This window comes from Protopterus annectens, chromosome 1.part1 (genome assembly GCF_019279795.1).
Source record: "Protopterus annectens isolate FY-2018-M chromosome 1.part1, PAN1.0, whole genome shotgun sequence".
NCBI classification, from domain to species: Eukaryota; Metazoa; Chordata; order Ceratodontiformes; family Protopteridae; genus Protopterus; species Protopterus annectens.
In genome coordinates, this window is record NC_056726.1 from 1,732,378,998 (window position 1) to 1,732,398,100 (window position 19,103).

General features: G+C 40.7%; 1 protein-coding gene across 2 annotated transcripts in view; it reads left to right on the forward strand.

Annotated features, from left to right (window-relative positions):
• The window catches only part of DHDDS (dehydrodolichyl diphosphate synthase subunit), a 1,104,913-nt gene that overhangs the window by 117,126 nt on the left and 968,684 nt on the right, over nt 1-19,103 (forward strand). The window lies entirely within an intron of this gene.

A 19,103-nucleotide genomic window follows, 5' to 3' on the forward strand; every position in this document is an offset into this window, starting at 1 on the left:
TTAAATGATAGATCTCTGGGTAATGAAGTTAAAATGACTCTTAAAGATCTGTATGGTAATAAACAAGATGAACTTATCTCCTTTGATATTAGATGGGCTGCAACTAAAGCCGTGCTTCGAGGTATTTTCATTAAGAAAGCGAGCTTTCTTAAGAAACAGCGTAATAAAAAATTAGGGGACTTACAGGCTGAAATTGATAGTTTAGACAAAAAACTGTTAGATGGATACTCTAAGACCATAGAAAAAGAACTAATTAATAAACAAAAAGAACTATTTGAATATCATCAATCTAATCTGTCCTTTTGGGAATTTAGATATATAGCGAGATTCTCAGAATATATTCAAACTCCCTCCAAGGCGTTGGCGAGAATTATTTTGAACACTCCCAGATCCCCGAGAATTTCTTGTATTCAATATGAAAATCAGGTCTATAGATCGGATGAACATATCCTTCACCTTTTTCACCAAATATATTCAGATATCTATGCTACTTCCAGTCTCACGGCCTCCAAAGAGGAGATGGAAAATTTTCTGGATATGATTGACTTTCCAAAGATTACTGACCTGCAGAAAGATCAACTCGTAGCCCAGTTTAATATTAAAGAAATCATAGAGTCTATTGATAAACTGAAGACAGGGAAGGCCCCGGGCCCCGATGGTTTCCCATCTGAGTTTTATAAGTCACATAAAGTCACTCTGGCCCCTATCTTACTAGACCTGTTTAAATCCATTGCTGTCAATGGTATTAAAGATCCATACATTAATCTATCAAAAACTATTCTAATCCCTAAATCTACACTGGATAATACGAATCCTAATAACTACAGACCAATATCACTTATGAACGTTGACATTAAAATTCTATCCTCGATTTTGGCAACTAGATTGAAAAGTGTGCTAAATGATCTGATCTCCCCAGAGCAAGCTGGATTTATGAGCAACAGGCACACGTGGGATAACACCCTAACACTAGAATCAATGATACAACTATCCAAGCAGAGCCGAGACCCTATTTACGCTTTGATACTTGACGCGAATAAAGCCTTTGATAGGGTCAATTGGGACTTCCTGTTTCTAACTCTTTTAAAATTCGGACTCCCCTCTGAATTCATTGATTTAATTAAGATTCTATATAATAGCTCATACACACACCTTTATATAAATAGAAAATCCTCAAGACCGATTAAAATAGCCAATGGTACAAGACAAGGGTGCCCTCTGTCTCCCCTATTGTTCAACCTATATATAGAGGTACTACTTTTGTTTATTACACAGAAAGCCTACTATGCTATCCCGAGAATATGTAATCTCAATATTAAATTTGCTGCCTTTGCTGATGACCTTAACTTATATTTCATGTATCCCTCTAACAATGCAGTAAAGTTAATAAACTCCATAGATACCTTTACAGCGATTTCTGACTATAAAATTAATACCAATAAATCTCATATCTTCCAAATTAACCCTGGAGCTCACAAACCACATCTCTTTCCAGTCTTGCCTTTCCGTACCTCTCACTCTTTCAACTACCTAGGAGTTACCTATGAAGATTCATATTCCTCTATTATGCAAGCTAACCTAGTGAAGGTTTGGAACTCTATCACACAAGATATGAAATGTTGGCATTTGTTGAAACTCTCTACACTTTCCAAAATCGCCATCGTCAAAATGAATATACTTCCAAAAATTCTCTATCAATATAATTCCTCCTTATCCCCAGTCACAATTACTTTTATCAAGAAAATCCAGAAAGAGATTGGAAAATTCATTTGGTACCCAAAATCAGTCAGGATGTCTTACTGCAAACTCACAGCTCCCAAGCTGAAAGGAGGTATGGCCTTACCAAATTTCATTTTATACTATAGAATTATTCGAGCCAATAGAATTCTTAGCATAGCCAACTATGCCACTGAACCCATGTCATGGTCCCCTATTTGGACTAAGATATGGCATAAATATGCTATTAATAAAACATCAATCCCAAATCTTTGCCTTTCCTTACGAGAGTTTCAATTAAGACAATGAAAATTCATAAAGTTCTTAAAGACCTAATTGAGGACTTTCAGGAACTTTTCAACTTGGTGGGCTTATCTAATGCCTTATCATTATTACAGCCTATTCATCTCAATCCTAATATTACAATGGGAGGCCAAATGCTGAACCTAAACAAATTTCCTATGATTAAAAATTGCACGATATGGGATATACACAAATTTCAACATCTCTCCTTAAATGAGCTTAGAGGAACTTTATCGCTGTCTAAAGCTTATATTATCATTCTGAGGCAATTAAGAGATCTTTTTTCATCCCTTCCTATAAATCAATACAAATCAGAACCTGAGATCAACAAAGTCATCCCATTGCTTTTAAACTTAAATATCAAGAAACACATGCTCTCCATATCGTATAAAGCATTCTCCTCATACCTTTATGGAGATGAAGTTACCTTTGCTGAATATTGGAATAGACAAGGATCCAATATATCTCTGCAACAGAAGAAAGAATCGATAACTCTTACGCTTAAATACTCCCCCTTCAAGAAATTTACCTATACCCAATTTATGATTATAAATAATCTATACCTTACCCCAACCCACAAGGATCCAATATATCTCTGCAACAGAAGAAAGAATCGATAACTCTTACGTTTAAATACTCCCCCTTCAAGAAATTTACCTATACCCAATTTATGATTATAAATAATCTATACCTTACCCCAACCCACCTAAATAAATTCAATGCCTCTATCTCCACCTCATGCCCTTGTTGCTCACACCCACATGCAGATATTATACATATACTTTGGTACTGCAAATATGCTCATAATTTATGGTGTTCCCTTAAGGTCAGGCTAGATAAAATGGGTTATCACAAGTCAACACTATCTTGGAAAATGGCTCTACTCCATATTACCAGGATTAATATGCCACCCCTTAGACGTAAAAGCCTGATTATTATATGCCTTTTGATTAAATTCTATATCACCAAACATTGGATAGACCGCTCCAAACTATCTTGGGAGGGTTTCAGAAAGATGGCAGTTACGTACATAACTTCTCAAAAATTAATAATTGTCAGCCCTCGTAAAAAATTGGAATTTAAGCACCTATGGAACCTTATCTTTTCACTACTAGATATGAGCTGACTGAGCCATATTAAAATAATAAGGATTTTTTTTTTTTTTTTTTCTTTTTTTAGAACAAGCTTATATTCTTCCTTTCCCTTTCTAACTTATAGATAAGCAGCTTTATGATCCATATCTGAACATTCTGAGTTCCATGGCACTATGTATATAGTTGTGTTTTTTTTTTTTTTTTTTTCCCTATTTCACTTTGGTTATCACTCAGATTTGCTATCCTTTTGTAGATGTAGTATTGTGTTATCACATTGCTTTATGTATACATATATCTTATCAACTTCTAGTTATTTTGGTTTTGTCTGTTGTCTTATATTAAAATGCAATAAAGATTGTTTGAAAAAAAAAAAGTTATAAACTGAAAGCATATTCTGTAATTATCATAACTTGTAACTACTTCACCAAGCTCTGCTTCCAATCTGATGTGTCTTATTTGTAATTGCGTCTTTCCATGAGAATTGTGAGTCCCTACTAGGAAACACTACTAAACCATTGTATATAATCACTTAGTTTTTATAATTGTTTGCTAACTTCTGTGTAATCTATGTAAGTTTGTCTATGTGGAGTTTTTCTCCCCGGGCCTCCGCTGAAAGTGGACATGTATCCAGTCGGACTATCCCGGTAAACAAATGTAAAATAAGTAAGTAAAATATATTAAAAGCATAGTTTAAAAAAAAATCACTATGTATCATCTCGGTATTCTACTTTTTCGTTATGGTTATATGGTGACCAGGTCATATTTAACCCTGGCAGGGTTAAAGTCAGCATTTGAGATGTAGTAACCTCTGTAGAAAACTGACAGGAAAACCACATTAATATTCCTTCATGAGTCATATGCAACGAATAATCCGGCAACAGATAATCCAGGCCCCAAGTATAAAAAAAGATGCTGCTTCAAAATGTTACTGTTACTCAGTCCTATCTCACATAGCTGAGACTTTGTAGTTTTTCTTTCTTTTTAACTGATGACAGTCTTTCTGAAGGCATTTGTATATGAAAGGACCTTTTAAGAATCTGTGTAACAGAAATACTTAGGACCAGCAATGTCAGTTTTGATAAGAGGAGGTGTAAACACTTTGACAGTGGGACTAATGCTGCAAATTGTAGAATCACTTGGCAGATAAAACTTTCCCAGGCTACTTTGAAATGTTTCCTTCCCATTACACACCACAAATGACATGTCTGTCCAGCTAGTCTTTTCCTTAATTAGAACATAGAAGAGGGCCTAGGCTCCATTTTGCTTTGTTATTAGAAAAATTTCCTAAAACTGTGAGTCAGATTGTTTTCACTTGTTTTTGTTTCTTTACACTTTCTAGTTGTCATATTCTCCATATATGGCTGTGTTTTCAATCAAGCACTGTTTTTTTTTCCAGTCTCATTTTGGACCTAGATGCATTTCTACTGCCACACAAATCCAAAAATTCATCACACGAGTGTCTGCAGCAGGGAAATCCTGTTCACGGTTGTGTACGTGAAGTAATAAGCCAGCTCACTGGTGCAAGGGTGATGAAACCTTGACTGCTGGTGGCAACCCAAGTTCAAGCTGCTCAGGTGCCCATAGGAGCTGGTCAGGGAGGAGGGAGTGAGCCGCTATTGGCTTCCATCTCAAGAGAAGAAGGGGGCAGCTCTCGCTTGCTTCAAGAATGACAGCTAGCAGGAGCATAAGGTGCTACCAAGTGGAGTTTAAGCCAGCCAAGCTGGTACTTAGCAGCAATAGTGCTGAGGGAAATCCACCCTTCAGAAGTACACTTTTGCTTGGTGGGCAAACATAGTGGGTTTTGCAAAGGAGGGTTACTAAAATGTGGAGAGGATATGCTGCTGCTTCCATGCAAAGCAAGGTGGCAGTCTTCCTACCATTCGACTTTGCTGTGAAAGAGTAGGGTTGATTGGGATTCCTTGGAATGAATGTATGGTTCTTGCCTATCCTAGAAATTCCTGGTTTGTTTTGTCCCCAGAATAAATAGGCTGATTGGGTGTCTGTAGTTGAGCCTTCAGGCAGGTTTGGAAGGGTGTCTTAACTGCTTGGGGGAGTCTGATGACTCATAAATGTGTCCTTTTTGTAGAGATTTCAACTGCTGTATGCTTCAGAAGCACAAAGACCTTCTGCATTCACCATCATATTGAAAAATCTGTTTCTGTTCAACCTTAGTCTAGTAAGTCTACAGTTTGTTCATTTTTACTTCTTCTAAAACAGCTAGGACCTCTAAGTCTTATGAACAGAGAGCTTCCTACTCTTTGTTGGAACAGAGGAAGTCTTCTGGGTCAGTTTGACATTAGATCTCTCCTCTTGCTTCTGAATTATCTCATCCTGTAGCCAAATTGCGTGTCAAACCATAGGCATTTGATCTGAGACTGAAGTCACCAGCTGGATTAACTACAGAGTCTAGAGTTGAAGGGATCTGTCTTGCTCTGCACGGATCCTGTCGGCTGGCTAGACTTAGGTCTCCCCTAGCTGAAGTCATTTTACAGGTTTGGGAGAAAAAGTCTGGTGATCCATTTTACACAGCAGCTCTTGTTGGGTGGAGATTTGGGATGCTTCTTTTGATCAGTTAGTATTGCCTTTGTCAGTGTTGTTGCCTCCTGTGCCACAGTTTCTCCAATGGGCATGCACGATCAGGATCCCATCACTGATCCTGAAGGTGCTGCTTGTGGTGGCAGCCCCTATTTCTGTATTGTATGCCTGGCATCATTATTGTTGACACAAGCCATGCCACACACTCCTTTGACCTTGCCTTGGACATGGTCACTGCATCTCACAGTGATGTTAGTGTTGACACCAAGTATAAGCTAATGCTGTCAGTGTCAACCTTTCAGCTTCTGGCATTGGCTCTAGCACAAGGGTCAGCAAGTACTGCTCATCTGTCCATTTTGGTGTCAGTTTCTGCGCCATGTGCATTGGTGGCATCACTGCATACAACAGTTTTTCATGTCCCTGAACAGAATGCTTTCCAGCCTGTCACACCCTAGCAACAGGACAGAGGGTCCCAGGCCTTGAGAATCCAACCCTCAGTCCTCCTCCAAAAAGATCTCCTCTTGCGGTCCCTCCACCTGCAAGATCTTTTAAGGCTTGCTATAAAACAGAGCTTGTAAGGCCCCCTGTTTAAGACTAAGATGAGTAGGAGGTTGGACCGATTTCCTGAACAACCTTCAAGTGACCCCAGATTTAGGGAGTGTCTCATACTTGGGAGTTGGCCTACTAACATACATCCTTCCCCTGGAATAGACTTCAAAAGATTTGCAGGTTGTCTCATCAAACCTTCTGGGTGGTTACCCTTTTTGAGAGCATGGGAAAACTGGGATATGATGGCCTTGGACCAGGAACAGACCAACTGTATTTTCTGAGTCTTCAGAGAGCTAGAGCCATGAGCATGATGCACTGATTTTTGCCACAGCCTTTAAAAAAGTCTCTCGCTGGTCAGAGCCTTGCCATCCATTCTCCAGGTAAGAAGTGTAACTTGAGAGCATGGTGATGCAAGGTAAGAAAAAAGTAGTTATGGGAGATAAGCTCCACCCTTCAAAGCTTACCTTCTCCGGAACACAGAGGAGCTAATGCCACATATAGTATTGTCAGAACTAACAGCCAAAATGTCAAGAGGCAGATGGAGTGAAACCCATCACCGAAGGGGAGTTCTGCAAAGGTCACAGGCCCTCAAAAAAAGAGTACTTGATGCTGTCCAGGGAGCTGTTTTTAGACGGCATCAGTCCTGACACCTCCCCTGACTGGCCATACCTGGAAACAATCAAGGGTTGCCTCTCCCTCCATCAGTCAGCATGGATGATCATCACCAGAGAAAGATGGATGACATTCCTCCAGGAGGATATGTTGTTCTCTTTGTAACCCCCTCCCTTTCTCCTCTAGTAACTGTTGCCTGGTGTCCCACACCATCAAAAGAATGTCATAAGGAAGGATGGTCTTCAGCCTCCTGCAGTAAAGGGCCGTCCTAAAAGTCCTCATGCCAGTACTGGAGCATATTGACCTAAATACATTTGTCAACATTTTGAATGGCCACTGTGCAGTCAGCTCTTCCATACTTGTCTAAAGGAGATTGGATGTGGTGTTATGTCTAAGGCTTCTGTCTTTATGTAAAGATCACAAGAAGTTCATAAGGTACTTGCAGTTCCAGGCAGAAGCCAGTTATTGTAATTTTCTAACTTCCCACTTGTCTTGCCTTATCTCCATGGTGCTTACAAAATGCACATCTGTAGAAGTAACTTGACAAAGGCTACAGGGAACCAAGATCTTCATTTGCTTAGACAGCTGGCTCCCCATTCCATCAGTGCAGGATGTTTCTTTCTCATGTTGTTTCATTTGCTGGGGAACATGATGAGTCTTGCAAACACCAGTTGCATCTGTTTCAAGTTCTGATGTTCGAAGGGTACAGGGTAGACATTATCCTTTCCCATTCACATCTTCTCCAGGACAGATCATCAAACCTTTTGTCTTCAACATCCATGGTGTTATTACATACTCCTTTGTTTCCGTGCTGATTTGCCTCAAAAACCTAGGTTTCATGGCAGTATCAATAATATCTATGGACCGTTCAGGTACACTGTTCCCAAACTCTGGATCCCCCGTTTCAACACACACAAATTTCCAAGGTTTACATGTCACATCTTCAGTTTGACTGACCTCAGATCGTTTAACCAGTGGGAAACCCTTCCAATTACTGAATCTTCGGACATTAGTCCACAGATGCATCTGCCCTAGAACAGAAAGGCACTGCAGTGGACAGATTGTCCAGGGTGTTTTGTTCCCCGATGTCCCACTTTTCACATAGGTGTTTTGGAAATGAGATCAGGTGTAACCCTCCATGTCTTTCAGTCTACTGTGTGGCAATGTGGTAGAAGCAAAGGGGACTAAATCTCACCTCTTGTCCTGGGAAACCATAAGAGGCTGGCAGTGGGCCATACAGTTCCATAATTTCCTCTGCATCTGCAATATTTCCGGGGAGGCCAGTTCCCTTAAGGACAGGCTTATGTGCTGTTTATTAATGCTGCACAAGCGTTTTGGCAGCCGTTCAGTTGTTTAGAAACTCTTCTGATTGAGAGAAACCACAGTTTGACATGTTTGCATCTCCAAACCGTGCAACATGTGATGGCTACTTCTCTCTAATTTCTTTTTCAGGAGATCGGGTCATGATTGCTCAGGTCCACAATGGTCCCCTGGACTTATCTTGCTTTAAAGTTTCTTTTAAAAGCCAAACTCCGCAGTGCCAGTTTCCTTCATGTAGACCCTTTTTTGGTTTTTATAGTTATGTGCCCTAGCAGAATGCTTTCCTTCACCCCTCCAACAATCCTCTCTCTGACATTCATTCTTTGAGACTAGCACTTGATGTTGTATTTACTGCTAGTAATCATCTCTTTACAGCAGATTGGTGTGTATTCTTTTTTACAAATGTTGTGTACCTGTAGTATGTATAAAGGTAAATTCACTTGTTTTTTTTGGTCAGTCTTTGTAAAGGATCTAGATCCCCTTTCTGCTCCTGTCCCATCTCTGCTAGATTATCTTTCTGAGGTCTTTGACACTGGACTCTGTCTCCTATCCAAGTTCATCTTAATGCTGTTTCCAACTTTCATTCAGCGCTATGCTTTTTCTTCCCTGCCCTCCATTAAGGTGTGCAAGGCTTTGCTAAAGAGAACCTTCTTCTTTAGACCTCCCTTATGGGAGCTATATCCATTTGGGACTTGCATTTCATGTTGGAGAAACTTTCCCTTTCTTCTTTTGCAAATTTGAAATACTTGGCCTAAAAAAACACTTCTGGTAGGGGTCATCTCTTCTAGGAGGATCTGTAGGCTCAATGCTGTTTTGTCAAGCCACTTTAATTTGTCTTCAAGTTATTAATCACCTCATTTTATTCACTGTTTGTGTTAACGAGGGATAGTACCTTCATCTTTGTTTGCATGTTCATAGTGACATAATAAAGGACATAAATAAGAGTGATTAGCTTTTTTTTTCATTCACCAGCTCTAGACTGAGTGAGGCAAGTCCATGCTATTCCAGTAGTTAATTATTTACATACATGTTTTCGTAATAAACATGGAGTAAATCTTAGTGCTCTACCAGAGATCCATTCGATTAGAGAGAGCACGAGCAGACTGTAGACTTTTACTACAGTGCCTTTTTGGATGATATCTCTACAATAGCTGTTTGGTCTTCCATCATTGCTTTCACAAGACACTAAATGCTGGATATAATGTTAAGGTCCACGTCATGTCTTTATTTGGAGCTAATATCATTTATGAGATATTCACGTGGGGATGTCTACGCTGGAAGATTTGCTTGGGATTCTGTTTTCTTGATAACTTTGGACTTTCTATACTACCTATTTCTATTTGTCTAGGCAATTTGGATTTTTCCTTTGACTATTTGTCTGTATTACTTGTAGAGCTTTTCTCCCTGGCCCTCCTCTGAAAAAGAGCTTTTGCCCAGTCGGACCAACCCAGTCAACAAAGGCCAAATAAATATAATATGGATAGTGGACTGACCTTCTGTTACCAGATCACAAGCAGTGTATGATAGAAACTGTTGAGAGTGCTAAGCATCTTGTTAAAGTTTTACCCAAAAAGTGGTTCTGATGCTTAAACCATTAGTCCTGTTACAGAGGATGAAATTATCTCTTACAGTTCTATCATTTAATAAGGGCAGAAGTTCAGTTTTTTGAGCATTTTATTTGGCTGGTAAAATACTGCAGAACAGCAGGAGGTCAGGAGCTATGAAACACTGGCATTGTAAGATTAAAGTTAGATTAGTAAAGAGTACACAGTAATTAATCGTGCAGTTTGTATGCTGCTGAATTTGTGGTAACACAAGGAGAATTCAGTGATGAATTATTCCAGCAGTGACTGCGGTAAAACAAATTGTTACCAAAATCTTAATCCAACTTTAAAAAAAAAAAAAAACAAACAGAAATGTAAGCTATGTCATGCTTTTAAAGAACATGCACTTCTTTAACTGGGTTAAATAAAGTACAGTTGTGTACACTTACCATAAATGTAGATGTTTGAGTGTGTTCACTGTTGCAGTCCTAACTAATTGTTATCTAGCACCCGGTAGCTCTCGATCAGCCAGAATACCAAAGGTAAGTAAATATGACATCAGCTGTCTTCGGTTGTTAAGGACGTCCAATATAAAAGGAGGCAGCTGATGTCACTTCCTCAGTCTTTCTTGCCATAACAGTCAGTAGCTCCAAGAAATAAGGCCTGAACCAAAAATAAAGTAACTTTGGCAAAGAAAACCGGATTCAACCTGCACCTTAGGAAAGCAGAGCAGGAGAGGATCAAAAAAGGGGGGGGGGGGAGGGAGGCAAACCAGGACTGCAACAGTGAATACACTCGAACATCTACATTACTATGTTCATCGTGTTTCACTGTTGCAGTCCTAACCAATGGGTTGACTACCAAAGCCAAGAGAAAAGGGAGGAGGCACCAACAGAATCAAGGATTGGAGAGAATGCCCTGTAGAACAGCAGTGGCAAACCCTGCCCTGGCTCTAGAAAACAAAGGCAAATTATAATGCTTTGTGAAAGTGTGAAACGAAGACCATGTGGAACCCTCTGAAATGTCTTTAGTAGGGACACCCCTTAAAAAAGCTGCAGAAGTGGAAGCTGCTCTTGTGGAATGGGTCCTAACCCCTTGAGGAGGAACCTTGCCATGAAAGGAATAACAGAAAGTAATACAATGTGCAATCCATTTAGAAATGGTTTGCTTAGAGATAGCTTTGCCCTGAGCTCCAGGGGCAAAACTGACCAACATCTGTGCTGATTTCAGAAGGTCTTTAGTCCTGTCCAGGTAAAACCTGAGCTGCCTGTGCATATCAAGAGAATGTAGGATCCTTTCACCTCTATTTCGAGGATTAGGAAAGAAAGTAGGAAGGTGTATGTTCTGATTGAGTCAGGCTAGAAACCACCTTAGGCATAAAAGAGGGATTGGTTCTCAGAGAGACGCAATCCACATGGAAAATAAGAAAAGGCTCCACAGCCATCAAAACTCTCCTTGCTAAAGTTATAGTCAAGAGGGGAAGGCAGTCTTCCAAGAGAGAAACTTTAAATCAGTAGTGACAGCTGGCTGAAAAGGAGGAAGAGTGAGTTTCTCTAAAACAAAATTAAGATCCCAGGCTGGAGTAGGTGCCCTTCTAGGAGGTTTTAAGTTGCAAGCACCTTTGAGAAACATTTTCATCAAGGGATGAGAGAAATGGGTTGTTCAAAAGAACAATGAGCAGAAATGGCTGAAGCATGGATCTTGATAGAGGAAAATGAAAGACCACTCTGAATCAAATCAGCCAAGTATCCCAGGATCAGAGGAAAGAGTAGGCTGAGAAGAAGATTACCCTCTAGCCTGCATCCAATGAGAGAATCTTTCCCATTTGCCAGCATAGGACTTCCTAGTGCTAAGCCTCCCGAAGTACATTAACCACTTGCTGGGAAAGGGAAGAAGAAATGGATTGATTCATACAATCAGCCATGCTGCCAAATGGAGAGACGGAAGATGAGGATGTAGAATGTTTCCCCCTTCCTGAACCAAAAGATTTGGTTTCAGAGGAAGACGCCAAGGAGGACATTGGGAGAGACTGAGAAGCAGTGGATACCAATGCTGTCATGGCCAGTCTAGAGCTATGAAAATAGTCCTTGGTCTTTCGTTCCTGATCTTCAATAATACTCTGGGAAGAAGAGGAAGAAGAGGGAAGGCATAAAATGACAGAAGCGTCCAAGGGAAGGACAGAACATCCACTCTCCAGGCCTTGCTGTAATGCTGTCTGGTTCAAAAAAGTGGCAGAAGGTGGTTGTCTGGGGAGGAGAAAAGATCCACCTGAGGAGTGCCCCAACGTTGAATGATGCTGTAAAAGACTGCTCTGTTCAGTTGCCACTCATGAGGATCCGGGGTCTGTCTGCTCAACTGGTCTGCAAAAATATTGAGTCTCCCTGGAAGAAACTGAGTTAGGAGATGCAGGCCCAAGGATGCTGCTGTGGACCTGAGAATCATGTTCTGTCTGCACAGAGGGTAAGAGTGAGTACCTCCCTGTTTGTTGATGTACCACATGACTGTGGTGTTGTCTGTTCTGACAAGCAGAGTTCCTGGAGAAAGAAGATACTTGAATGCTAAGTAAGGCCTGCTGAACTGCTATCAACTCCTTTAGGTTTATGTGCAGGTGCATCTGCTGGGCTTTCCAACGTCCTGTATGCATCTGCCATCCAAATGACCTCCCCAGGCATAGTCCGATGCGTCCGTGGTAAGAACTTGAATGGCAGGAGGTGGGCGAAAAGGCATGCCTTTGTTTTGCAGACAGGCTGCCGCGCACCATAGAAACTCTGTCTGCAGACATGGAAGCAGAGGAATTATCACATCCAGGTCCTGTGAGTGTTGACACCAAAGGTTCTTGAGGTACCATTGCAATTTCCTCATATGCAGTTTTGCATATGGAATCATGAGAGTGTAAGAGGCCATGTATCCCAGAGCTTGCAGGTATTTCCTTGCAGGGATCTGGGACAGGCTTGCCAAATCTTTGAAGTAAACTGAAAGAGTTTCCTGCTTCTCCTGGGTGAGATATATAATCTGAGCGACTGTGTTCAGACTCGCTCCCAGGAATGTTATCTCCTTGTTTGGCACCATTTTTGATTTTTTTCTTGTTGAGAGTGTAACCCAGAGAAGAGTATCTACAAATTCCAGATCCTTTAACAGCTGTTCCTGAGAATTTGCTTGAATTAGACAGTCGTCCAGGTATGGATAAAGTCAAATTTTTGTCCGACTGCAAAAAGCAATGACTGGAGCTAGGCACTTTGTGAAAACTCTGGGAGCAGTAGATAAGCCAAAGGGTAGCGCAGAGAATTGATAATGTTGCTTGCCCACTCTGAAACGAAGGCATTGCCTGCAACTTTCCCTGATAGGGATGTGCAGATAAGCCTCTTTGAGATCCAAAGTGAGCATTTTAAACTTTAGAATTACCAAGAAAGAGTTCAGAATGGATAGATCTAGGATAGGATGCCAGATGCCTTCTGTTTTTGGAACTAAGATAAGTCTGGAATAGAAGCCCTGGCCTTCCTGCTGAGCAGGAACTGATTCTATTGCTCCCAGATGTAACAGAGACAAAATTTGCTTTTCTACTTCTTCCCTGTGGTTTGGAGGAGTGTCTGGGAATCCTTTGGGTACCGGAAAGGTGTGGAATGAAAACCTGTGTCCTAGGGATACAGTTCTGAGTACCCATTTGTCCGTGATTGTGGCCCAGACATTTGCAAAAATGGCCAACCTTCCCCCTAAAGGACTCTCCAGACAAGCAGGAACAGAAAGAAGTTGGACAGAGTCATTGAGAATGTTTGGATTGAGATGTAGGCTTAGAACTTCCCGCCTTAGAAGTGGAAGCATGCCAATGCTTAGACCTTTGAGGGGTAGCCACCTGCCCCCTAGAAGATTTGTAACCTCTAGTCCTGGAACGGTTCTGTCTGCTGGTATCAGGAAACATCCAACTCTTAGAAGGGTAATTCCTGCTGAAGCGAGGAGGTTAAACTTGCAGAAAGTCTTTAACTGTTTGCATAGACTTGTCCTTATCCTCCATCTTTTTGAGCACTTCCTCTGCTTTGCTGCCAAAAAGACTGTCCTTATGTAAAGGTACATCTAAAAGATTAGACTTGACAGGCTCTGGAAGGGGCTGTTCTCTGAGCCAAGCATGCCTTCTAATAACATATTCAGTAGCTGTCGCCCTGCATGAGGCTTCTAGAATGTCAAAACCACAATGCAATGAATGTTTATTGACAAGACTGACATAATTCAGCAAATCCTGCATATCTTTACTCTCTGCCAAAAGAGGCACACTTACAATCTTTGACTTAATAGCTTCCAAGGTGTGCTGTTGATGCTTAAGCATATGAAAAAGGCAATTAGACCTAATAGCAAGAGTGGCAGTGGTATAAACATTTTTACCCCACCTATCTAGTTTCCCTGTCGGAAGGAACAGGATTTTTGGTAACAGTGGCCTTAACTCCTTTAGGCCCTTGAGAAATAACCTCTGGGTCAGCTAGCGAATTCCTAAAAAGAAACAAATGAGACTCAGGGATTCTATAGAATCTGTCAGGTTTCCTGGGAGCAGGAGGAACTGAATTCGGAGTCAAGGAATTTTCCAGAAAAACATCATCAACCACTTCCAACATTGGAGGAATAGCCAGAGGCTTATGCTGAGGCAAATCCAAAAACTCCCTGATCCTTTTCTTAGATTGTGGATAATCCTGACTTTCCCATTTAAAATGCTCCCTGATTAAAGTTTCACCAAAAGAGAAATCCTCTGGAGGAGAAGCAGAAGGAATGGATTCCTCTGCATCAGAATCCTCAAAAGGAGGAAAAACTTGAGAAACATCCTCTTCATCAGTAGAAATGCTAGAAATATCAGAACCTGAATAAGATAAAGCCTAGTGGAAGACATCCCTACCCCTTTTTGAAGGAGGAGGCTGTGAACCCCTAATAAGAGTCAAAAGGTCATTAGCCATTTTAACATTTGAGATTGAGGGGGAATGAGAGGAAACTGGAGCCTGTTACTTCCCGGGCTTATGACTGGAGGATTTACTTGCAAGTCTGAAGGACTCGGGAGGCTTAGCAACCTGCCGAAGTAGTGGCAGAGGTCGTCGGTATGAGCCTGCTGTCAGAACGAAGAACAGAGGCCTTGGACACCAGAGCCAGCTTAGCGGCTCCAGATCCTGCTAAAGAGGCGACAGGCAGAATGTCAGAAGACAAAATGGAAGCCGGAGGCCTAGGGGACTCCGAAATGGTCTCAACCAAGGCCTGCAAGTGAAAATCCATGGACTGCAGGGGCTGCAAAGGTGCCTCACCAGTCGCGGTCCTTGTCTTTACACTTCCTAGGGATATCTGAAGCCTGAAGACCAGCGGATGCCATACCGACAAACTTGGGCCACATTCCAAAATGCTTAGCTAAAAGCTTAGCCCGACGACGAATAGTACACGGATTAAAGGAAGCACAGAGATCACAATTAGGAATGTTGTGGTCAAGGCCTAAACAAATAATACAGTAGGAATGAAAATCTCTCTGGGGAATCTGCTTTCCACGGGCAAGACAATTATTAACTTTTTCTGACGGCAAGAAAAGAGGATCCCCAACGGCGTACTTAGCTGTAGTTGACTTCAACTTTGTAGTCGGAAACCAAAAAGATAAACGGCCGACCGGCACTCGTGCAAAAATGCATCTGCTTCGGGCTCAGCGGCAAGGAAGACAGAGGAAGTGACGTCTGCTGCCTCCTTTTGTATCGGGCGTCCTGACGTCCTTAACAACCGATGACAGCTGATGTCATATTTGCGTACCTTTGATATTCTGGCTGATCGAGGGCTATCAGGAGCCGGATAACCCACTGGTTAGGACTGCAACAGTGAAACACGATGAACATCAGTTGCTGCTGCTATTTTTCTTTCTCACTTAAGCATAAATGAATGCATCTCATGTTTGCATGCCATGCCTTACACTAGCATGCAAAGAAGATGGCTTTTATTTTGGTCAAATGTGATTCTTTAAAGCAAAAGGTTTCTTTGAGCTAATGCTATATAATTTCCCATTCAGTTAGACAATGAACTGAGAAAGTAGGAGTCTCTCTCTCTCTTTTTTTAATTAAACTGCCTGCAGAATTTTTCCATATGCAGAACACTTAAAAATGAAATTATAACACATTTGTTGCCTGTTGTAAACTAATTAAATATGTACATTTCTATAACAACAGTACTACAGTTATATTTTACTTCTAGTTTGGAGTGAGGGCTGCATTTTATCACTTGAGCAGAGTCCTGATTAACAGTAATAACTCCCACTGTGTTGCATAGGGAAAGTACAGTGTACTCATACCCACATTGTTTTTGCTGCAGTAAACATACTCTTTGGAACACACATCTCGCCTCAAAATCTGCACATCTTAAATAAAAAAGTGCATGTTATTAAAAGCATGATGCAGTTTACATTTTTTATCATTTCTCATAAAATTTTTTGATTGCTGGCAGATTACTGGGGTTTGAGGTCACTAAGTAATGCCATGCATTTGAGTTTCAGATTTCATATCCTTCAGAAAATGTATGCTAAAACAAAACATGTTCTAGTAATATCTGAAGTGTATAAGAGCAATATTAAAAATCTTTGCCTATTTCTATGCCTTTGTCACCCAGTTGTGTTAGGCTTTGTCTAGATTTCACGGGTTGAAAGATTGAGAGGTATGCACACCTTCATTGCAGCCACTGTCAGATCTCAGTCTCGCTTCCACTGTCATGCAGGCATATACTTACAGACAGAAACATAGAAACACGTACACATGCTTTTCTATTTTTTTTTTTACTATCTGTTTTAGTTTTACTCTTAATAAACAGGAAAAAAACATTGCTTAGCAAGAGTAAAATCATGGTCCCCATTAGTTTTTCTTACAGTCCATGCTCCACTGCAGGCGTTATCTATACATTAGCACTCTGCTGGAGAATGTTCATTCTCCAGTCAAGGTTTAATGTGCACAGTTTTCCCATTCTCTAATAGTTATTACATTCATGAAGGGTATTATAAAATAGTTGCCTTATGAGGAAATAAGCCAGTGTTGGTTAGTTAGCAGAAAAAAAATGAATCATTTCTCTCTCGTTTTTGTATGTGTTGCTCATTGCATTTATTTCTCCAAAAGGTGTCTTTTTGCCATATTTGTTTATTTTATTTATTTGCAGTTTACCTGGGAAAGTCCATTGGGCCAAGATGAGCCCTTTTTCAATGGATGGCTGGGGAGAAAAGCTCCATGTACAGACATACAAAAGCAAACATCAACAGAAATTAATACAAAATGTTACAAAAGCAAAAATCAACAGAAATTAATACAAAATGTTACAAAAGCAAAAGTCAACATAAATTAATACAAAATATTACACAATTTAAATGATATAGTAGTAATAGTGGTTTACTATCACATATTTGATTGTCATTTAGATCGAATATGTACCAAAATCATTTTCTCGAACTGAGAGTTCGATCACCACAATGTCAAAGCTGACATGAGCGAACAGCCGCTATTGTCAGCTTCAACATTGCGGTGCAGATCGGACTATAGTGGGGATTGGGAAATGTACCCTTACCCTCACTGTAGTGTAATCTTGGAGTTTGTATATATAAGTAGGGGGGTGTGGGGGGCGCAGGGGGGCTTGCCCCCCTGCAAACGTTATTGTTAGTTGTGGACAGATGTGAGCATTTCGACATTGCTGTGCTCCATTCGATATTTCTGTTGCTCAGTGTTTTGATTTCCGACCATATTTGTCTGAAATCGTTGCGTTCGTCTAAATGACGTTTGCAAATATGATAGTAAACCAGTAATAGTACCAAAAGGATTTGTGTAGTATGCTATAATAATAGATTCTGTACCAGTATGAGATAATAAGCATTCTGTTGTACGTGGAATGCAAATGCCTACACTATCTAAGGCATAAATTGAGTAAGTAATTGTAAGAGAAAAAGGTGGAAAAATAGCATGGCTAGTGTTAGGTAGAACTTTGAGAGAGAAAGGTTGAAGGAAGTGTGAGTAAAATAGATGGAAGTTAGGAGGGGTGAGAGCAGTAGCACTCCCAAGTAGAAGAGAGATATAAGAATGGAGCAAAGTCTTAAAAGTGGCGAGATCCTGGGTGGTTCGGATATGGAGAGGAAGTGCGTTCCATTTTCGTGCAAGGGAAAATGACAATAGAAGTTGTCTAGGAGTACGTATGGGTTTGTGCACTTAAAGGATATTCTATTATTAGACCTGAGTGAGTGATTGAGAAGATGCGTAGTAAGGATGGAGGAGAGGAAGGGGCTTGAAAATTAGTTCAAGAAGTGTGAAGCATCTCCGTGGTGGGAGGAGGATTTGGAGCTGGTAGCAAACTTGGGAGATTTTATTGTAGCAGGATGCCAGTTTAGCCTTAAGGGTGACTTGTAGATTGGTAAGGAGAGGGTCTCCATACATGAGAGAGGGAAGGAGGTAAGTGGTAGAGAGGGTAAGCTTAGTAGAAGGGTAAGGTAACAATTGTGTCGATAAAGCATTCCGAGCTTCTGGTGATTTTTTTTTATGTTAGTTTAAAGGTGAGTGCCAGACTTTAGTTATTCATCAATAAGGACACCTAGAAGCTTAGTATGGGGGACTATTTCAATAGGAGTCATGTTTTGGCTTACTGTAGAGGAGTTCTTGTCTGTTTTGGTGTTTTTAGATGGGGTAAAGATCATGATTTTTGTTTTAGATGCATTGAGAGCTAGGTGATTGTTTAGCATCCATGTCTCAGTGCTGCTAAAGGCTTCCTGAGTTACATGCATGACTTTGGGAAGAGATTCAGCAGAGCAGGTAATGGCAGAGTCATCTGCGTATTGGACAAGTTTAACATTTGGGATACAATGATGAAAGTGATTAGTAAAGATGTTAAATAGTAAAGGACCCAGGATAGAACCTTGAGGGAATGCCTGTCAGAGTGTCAAGGTAGGAAGAGGTACAGTTTTGCCACTTGACGGCTTGTTGTCTATTTGAGAGGTAACTGGAAAACCAATTGATGGAAGAGTAGGAAAGGTTAAGGTGAGAGAGCTTGGACAAAGTAGGCTATGGGAAATGGTATCAAAGGCCTTAGATAGGTCTAGGAGAAGAGTAGATACAATACTGCCTGAGTCGCGAGCGCAGTTGATGTTATCAGTGAAGGAGAGAAGGGCTGTGGTGATACTGTGTCCAGGTCAGAATCCATATTGTGTCAGGGTCAGCAGGTGGTTGTCTAAAAGGTAAGGTAAGAGTTGCAGGTTAATACATTTTTCAAGAATTTGAGATAGGGGAGAGAATGGCTATGAAATGGAAATTGGAGATGTCAGTGTTGTTGCCTCCTTTGTGTAAGGGAATGATAAAGGCTTTTTTCCAGAGGAGGGGTACATAGGATTCTTGAATGGACCGAAGTAGGATACAGATGGGAAGAGTTATGTCGTCAGCAGCTAGCTTAAGGAAGTTAGAAAAGTTGTCAG